Source organism: Lichenostomus cassidix, chromosome 5 (assembly GCF_008360975.1).
Source record: "Lichenostomus cassidix isolate B80296 chromosome 5, HeHo_3.0, whole genome shotgun sequence".
In the NCBI taxonomy this organism is placed as follows: domain Eukaryota; kingdom Metazoa; phylum Chordata; class Aves; order Passeriformes; family Meliphagidae; genus Lichenostomus; species Lichenostomus cassidix.
Window position 1 is genome coordinate 34,149,566 of NC_139486.1, and position 7,556 is coordinate 34,157,121.

Genomic DNA, 7,556 nt, shown 5'->3' on the forward strand with positions numbered 1-7,556 from the left:
ACTCACATTGAGGGGAGCTAGGACACATCTAGAGTGAGCTGCTGCCTGACTGCAGAGCGAGGTGCAAGACATGCTCTAACCCTCCCTGCTTCTGCCCCTACTCTGGAGGTGGAAAGCAGCTTTCACCACTACACAGCATATGAACACACTGGCAGGGCACCTTGTGTTGTCGGCACTGGAGTCCCACGTTCATTCCCGGACATGTCACCTTCAACACAGCCTCAGCAGTCAGATCTAAGTGCCCTCTTGCAGGTACATCCCTGCATCACTACACTTCTTTTGATTAAAACTGTATTCTGTGATGCTGCTGTTTGCTTTGAGACAGCCTCTAAGTACCAGCCTAGGAGAGGGGAGATGAAAGCAATGGCAATGCAGTCTCATCCGTCTATAGTTTCTAAAACTCTTTGGCACCTCGCTGGTTGCAAAACATGCCCAGCAGCATAGGATATTTAGTATTTCTGATTGCTCTTGACCTGGCTGTCTCTGCTGCTGTCCTGAGTTAGGCAGCTTAGGTAAAAAGACAGCAGAGTACAGGAAGGCAGCAAACAGCAAGTTCAGTTTTGTAGCCTTGAAATCATCTGCTAGTGAATGGAAACAGAAGCTTCTCCCTAAATCTGAGTGCTCTGGAAGAGCTCCCTGTTTTATTATGATGGAAAATCCTCACTGGAGTGTTTCGTTAGAAAACAAGCCATCATAAAAGAAATGTTAAGAGCCCTAAGCTCCCTTCTCTCCCATGATGTCAACTGTCAGAGACATCAATGACAGCTCAGCTGTGTGATCAAAGGCTTCAGCAAGCGGATTTAAAGACAGAATTACCAGAAAATTGAGAGCTGAAGGAGCATGGGGGCACAATCATCACCATTTTATAAATGTGTCTTATGGGGCAAACTAATTACTTTATGATGCTGTACTGCAGGAACAACGGCACCTGGGTCTCCTTGTGCCACCGCCCAGATGGGGTGGTGGTCCTACCTTCAGAATGGCACAACACATCTCTGCCACCTCATGCTTTGTTATTCCTGCAAAACTCTATGGCAGAAGTGCCTCATGGGGAGGCCATCATGCTGAACTTCATGCATTCACATCCGTGATGGCTCTCTACCACAACTTAAAGCTTTAAGGCAGATGGGGAGAAGCCGACTACCATCTATACCATGTCAGTCCTCAAGCAGCCCAGAAGCTCACTGAAGCTGCAGGAGACTTGAGGTGATTCCTGGATCTCATTCTGCATGTAAGCAGGGATATGATGAGGAGCTCCTCTCCAGCCTCAAACCCCACAGCCCCATGTCACTGGTCACCCCAAATCAGCAGATTCAGGACCACGAGCTCTGCAGTGCAGGTGTTTTAAAGGTTCCCCAAGAACAGCTGATCATCTCATGTATCTCTCAATGCAAGAAACTCTTCAGGACAAAGACTATAATTTACTAGACATCTGTATGATGCTTGGAAACATGGGCCCCCAACCAGGCTGATGCTTTAGGAGTTACCGTTATCTAAACAGTAAATCAACGATAGCATTAATCTATGCCACAATACCTAAACACAGTGGGTGATGGTAGATGGAGCATCACAACTATCAATTTCCTGGCTTCAGAGACTTTTTTTCCCTATTAAGAAGATGTTTTTGTCATTGTAATTTAATTTCCTTCACTTTTTTTTTAATATAGAAATAGATATTACTGCCTGGTTTATAAAAAAAAAATTGGCCAGTAATCAAAGCCATCTTTTTAACTGTGAAGCACATGAAAGGCATCTGAAACATGACAGCAGCAAAGAACAAGGAACTATTTGTCAACGCCACTTGGTCATTGGGGAAGCTTAGGGGAGGAGACTGATGCTGTTTGTTTAAACAAGCAAACAAAACCCTGACAGACAGACCATTTATCTGTATAGTGCTTCACTTGAAAATATTGGCAAAGGGAATACATCTTCACTTGGTTTCTAATAAAAGTGCTGACACATGCTGTTGTGGCCTTTCTCTATCTTGGGGATGGAGGATGCTTCTCACAGGAAAGACCCTTCAAAAATAAGGGATGCATGTGGGATCAGGCACAACACAGCAGCAGGTCAGCCTAGGCCCTTAGCAATCTCTCCATCTTCTAACCTGCAATACCACAGCACCTGCCAAGCTCAGACGAGTCTCATCTGACTCCAGACCCGCCAGTTTTCAGAGGAAAGCAGAGGAAGCAAAGAAGGGTAGATTCATCTCTGGGTACCTCTTTTCTTCCTCCAAGCCAGTCAAGCAGAGAAGCAGAGCATCCTAGGACTGCCATGCAGAACAACTGCCCATGACTCCCAACAACACAGTCTGCGCCAGTCTGACTGGATCACACAGGCAGCTCCTGCCCCACACTGGCCAAGCAAGAGCCTATGGAGCACAGAACTGTGCACGACCCAGCCTGTGTCTGGTATTGCTCCACATGTGCTCTCCTGTTCTGGGTATTGGTGTTAAATACTGTTTCCCACACTGCCCAGGGCAACGGAAAGGACTATCCCACCTGATGATGGCATCTGCCATCCCACCCTGTCAGCTGGGAGCTCTGCAGAGCAAGAGCACAACCTCTCTGCAAAAACAAGTGCAACGCAGAGGGGTGTTAGGTCAGCTACACATTTGCCTTCCCTCTCGGTCACCCACTAATTACTGTAACCATGTCCTTACCAAATCACCACACAGGTAGAAAAATACCACTAATGATACAAATGAGACCCAAGAGGTGAAATGTGCCTACCAGCACACTGGAGGTATGCAAAAGACCAGAAGCCTACTTGCATTTCCGTCACTCTCACACAGGCTCTCAGCAGTGGTATGACTACAATCTGTCCTACCTTGGACATTTGGGTAATGCTTAAACTACTCACTTATTAGAGCAGGACTCGTATTTGGCTTTAGATAAAAAAATCCCAGACTGCTGTACTGCACCTTTTGCCTAAGGCTCTGTATCCCCATCAGTCCTCTCCTTCCCCACACTGCTTGATACTACACCCTTTTATTTACAACACAGAGTAGTCAATTTGCCTCATGTTGCACACTCATGGCAGAGCTGAGGGCTCCTGGCCTGGTCTCGCTCCTCCCCAGCCAGCCCCCAGCAGTAGCTGGACATGGTCTTTTCCAATATCACTACTTCTATTCTGGAAACAAGTCTCGTTCCAGTTGAACACAGAAGCACGAACATGAGCACCAAACATGACTTTCTCAGCTAAACCATGACCAGGGTAAACAAATGCTTCCAAAAGCAGTGGATGGAGTAGGATAAGGGATTCCCTAGAAATGCCTGTGCCGCAGGGGAGTGATACCTCTCCCTACTACACCAAACCTAGAGAGCACCTTAAAGGCCTCTGCATCCCCTCTCTGTGTCTCATGTCCCTCAAAGCCAGCTCTGCTCTCTTGGGCCTCCCGTCAGTCTCCCAGTGAGCACCACATGAGCATTCCTGAATGGGAAGATGCTACTGACTGTTACCTAAGTCTTCCAGCCCTGTCATCTCCAGGAATAAAAAGAAAACAGCTCAACAAAATCACCCTTTTGCTTCACAAAGAGACGTGTGCAATTAAAGGAGCATACATATAAGCACAAAGAGGGGGCAGATGTGTGTAAGGCATCCCTTCTCATCCTGACTGTCCCTCTAGTGTCTCCCCCTAAATTTGAAACAGATTTTTAGGGTGAAATCCCTGGAACAAGTCCGGGAACAACCCAAGAAGTCAGGAACTCAACCATTACACTATAGCTCCATTGGAGGAGGCAGAGGGGAAAACGGCCATGGCCTCATGCTTTAGAATAACAGCAAAAAAACCCCAAAACCAACTGCAATGGTTTCATCTCACCCGGGTGATTGGGTGATCGATACTTTAGACACAGGTGAAAAAACATAAAGCAACGCTGAGAGTATGGAATGAGCCCACATTTAGGTCAGCTCTGATGCGTGTGCATGTGTGTGTGGAGAGTTGCTGTCCCCCTGCCATGGGGGGCTGCTGGCCCGCCGGCGGCCCCGTGCCCTATTTAGGACAGCGCCTGGCGCAGCAGCTATATTTGACACCCGGGGTAAACAAGCCGGCCCCGGCGGACGGAGAGCGACAGCTGCCCGGGACGGCGGCCCCGGCGCCCCCGCCCCGCGGCCGGGGATGGCCTGGCCCGGCCTCTCCCGGCGGAAAAAAAAAAAAAAAAAAAAAAAAGGAAAATTTAAAGTAGGGGGGGAAATTTTTTAAAAGGAAATTTATAGCACTGCATGAGAGCCGCTTCCCCCGCCTGGCAGCCCCGGGCAGAACCACCCCCGGGCTCCCCGGCATCCCTGCGGGCCGCGCCGCGCCGCCGAACCGGGGCACCCCCGCCCGGCGGCGGGAGGGATCCCGGGGCGGCCGCGCGCGGTGCCGCGGGACCGGGCAGCCCACGCCGCGCACGCCCCGCCGGATCCCGCCCGCTCCGCCAGGCCCCGGCCCCGCAGCGCCCGGCCCTGCCCGGCCCGGCGCCCCCTCCTCGGCGAGCATCCACCCCGCAGCGCCCGCTCCGCGCCGTAGGCAAAGCCCTCCCTCCGCAGCACACACACACACACACGCACACACACACACACACACGCACCCCCCCTCATACACACACAAACGGGCACGGAGCCGCCTCGGCGCCGGGAAGACAGCGGGAATGAAGCGAGCTCCCAGCGCCTGGACAACGCTAATTCCCCCCGCTATCCCGGGAGATAAGCCTGCAAAGAGCTCTCGTCCCCCCACCCCCAGCACCCCCCGCTCCACGGCCATTCGCGTGCAAGGCATGGAGCCCCGCTTGGCAGCAGGACACTTGCCCGCCAGCCCCGCGTCTCCCACGGAGCGGGGGTGGCACCCCCTTACTTACCCTTTCTGGCGGCTTTCCTGACTTTTTTTTGGAGGGTCGGGCTGGGGGATGTGGGGAGGAGGGGGCTCCGCTGGCTCCCCAACACAAATCCTTCCGGTTCCTAAAGGGAGCTCATCGCATCTCCCGGTGATTCACCGACGGTGTGTGCGGGTACGGGGGGGTTCGCCTTTGCATGTCAGTCCAAGTTGCCTCTCTCGCTACAAAACCTGTGCTCCCTTTTGCAGCTGTCAGGGAGAGCGGGGAGGTGCATCTGGAAAAGGGGGTGGGGGTGGAGGTAAAATGTTGATAAATCCACCAGCCTTGATCTTCAGCTCCGTGCAGTGGAGTTTGGGGAGGGAAGGGAGATCTGGCGAAGAGGGAGGAGGGCGAGGAGGACGGAGATGAATGGGGGTCGAGGGAGGGGGGAAGCGAAAATGGATTGTACCCCAGATTGCCACTGAATCTGCCGGGCTTCCCCCGCTCCCGTGCTCACACCATCGGGGCTCGGTGCAGGCTTCCCAGCATTACGGTGCACGGCAAAGCGCTGAGCCTGATTTCTGGGAGCCAGCGAGGTTTGCACAACTGCAGCAAGAAGCCAAATCAAAAAGCCAATCTGCGAGCCTCCAAACTCCACGTCACCTATCAGCTGGGAGCGAGCGCTGCAACAGAATTACAAGCCATGCATATTTATTCCTCTGAATCCGGGGTGGGGGGGTGGGTGGGTTGGATTTTCAGATCGTTTAAAACAAGGCACGGTGAAACCAAGGCAAACCCTTTCCAAAATAAATAAAGGCAGAGCACGTCTTGCATGTAACACGCGCACACACACACCTCTACGAGGTCTCCATCGGTATATATAGATAGAGATACACACTCACTGAGCAGGGATCACTCCTGTACCCTCCAAGTATATTGACTTGACTTTGTGTATTTCAAGCAAGGAGGGGAAGAACATGGTAGTTGAGCCTCAGAGAAGAAATTGATTGCATATCTAAAATTTAAAGCATCTGCCAAACACTTCTGAGAGATTAAATATAGGCAATATAATTACATAGCCGGAGTTGGTCCTTGTATCCATTTGAAGCTGCATGCTTTAGTTTGTGCCTGCAGAAACCACCCAGTTATTTTTTTTAACCAAAGTCAAATAACCAGTTGTGAGACAGCAAGTAATTTTAAGGTAAAAAATACACGTTGCCTCCAAAGCTGCTATTTGACTATGGCAGAAGACTGCTTGGGGGTTAGTTTGCCAGACCATGGAACAAAGCAGAACATTTATGCCTCACACAAGACGCATGGTATTTGCACACATTTGTCTCCCCTTAGGATCCCCTCTGTTTATGCCACAGCAGTTATGGGCAGACATGTGCCTCCATGAAATTTACCTTCTGGCATGACTTCGCACTTCTTTAAAGCCCAGGTACTACAAGGCAACAATCCCTGACACTCGGCTATCCTGCCAAAGAATGGTCTGTCACTGGGAGCCCACAGGGACTCCTCATACCCCCTGAGGTGATGAAGGCACAGAAGCTTTCTGGTGAGACCCAAGCACATGTGCAAGTGCAAACCCTCCCTGTCAAAAGCAGCTGAATAAACTGCCATGAGAAACCTGAGCCCAAGTTCTACGCTGGGCAAGAACTTTTACCTCAGGCAGCAGACGTACAGAGGGAAGAGGAAAGGGCAGCAGAACAGTTTACTGGGAGGGTGACATGTAAGAGAGTTGTACCTGCTTCATGCTGACAAAAATGGGTAAGAAAAGCTGCAAATGGGCTGTGGTCCCCTGCAGGACAGCACAGACAACTAAGGCCCTGAAAGTCAGCTGGTACATTATGTTAGTTATGGTTCCACAGGGCAGCCCCTGGCCCCACACCTCAGCACAGATGGGATCCAGAGACCTGGAAGAGCAGTTATCCATTCTGGTCTGGCTACCCACTGTTATTAGAGCAGGGTGTGGAAGTCCAGGGTGAATGGACAGCAGGAGAGGCCACAAGAGAACACAGTTGCTGCAAATAAGTACAAGATGGCAGCAGAACATCTTGTGGGTCCCAGACTCAGCCTTTTATCTCCCCAAATGCTACCTGCCACTACTGATATCCTCAAATAACCCAGCAAGGCAGCTGGGTTCCAGGTAGGAACGCGGTATGGGATGCACATGGGCCAGGAAACATGGCAAGATCTAATGTATGCTGAAGTGCCTGAGCTCAGGGCACTGGCCAGCAACTCTGAATGATGCTCCTGTGTGATGTCAGGGAGGGGAAGGGCTTCCCGTTGCCTGGGGGAACACAGGCACATGTGCATGGATGGCTCAAGACATTTGAGTGCCCAGCAGTCTCACCCAAGCTGCAGAAGAGCCCTTACTGACATCATCACAAAATCAACAGCACAGCATCAATAACTGAAACCCAAAACCGTGTGGATGCAGGGACTCTGGCACTGGCCAGCATCACCTGATCTCCAGGTGGCCACCTCCAAACCTCACACCCCTCACACCCCTGCCAGGGAGGACAGCCCCCGATGGTGGCAGCTCTCCAGTCACCTCCAACACCAAGCAAAGGAAATCGCCCCAGTTGGCACAGGGAAAGTCTCCCAACCCAGAGCTCATCATCAGGCACTTTCAAACAACTGTTTGTGTTTAAGGCTCAGCAAGAGTGGGTCTGGAGCTGAGGAACTGCAGTACAAAATGCTCGTCAGCAGGAGCAAGCCCTGGGGGCAATACACAAATTTACAGTTGACAATAACTTA

The 7,556-nt window shown here is 51.3% G+C and overlaps 1 protein-coding gene across 7 annotated transcripts in view; it reads right to left on the reverse strand.

Annotated features, from left to right (window-relative positions):
• Window positions 1-5,418, reverse strand: part of SLC8A3 (solute carrier family 8 member A3) — a 111,051-nt gene extending 105,633 nt beyond the window's left edge. For 4 of the 7 annotated variants that reach the window (XM_085062192.1, XM_085062188.1, XM_085062191.1 and 1 more), the window contains exon 1: window positions 4,839-5,407. The gene's annotated coding sequence lies outside the window, so the exon portion shown is untranslated. Of the gene's footprint in view, window positions 1-4,838 lie in introns of all 7 variants that reach the window. The other 3 variants (XM_085062190.1, XM_085062189.1, XM_085062187.1) reach the window with 2 other exon arrangements.
• Window positions 5,419-7,556: the final 2,138 nt, after the last annotated feature.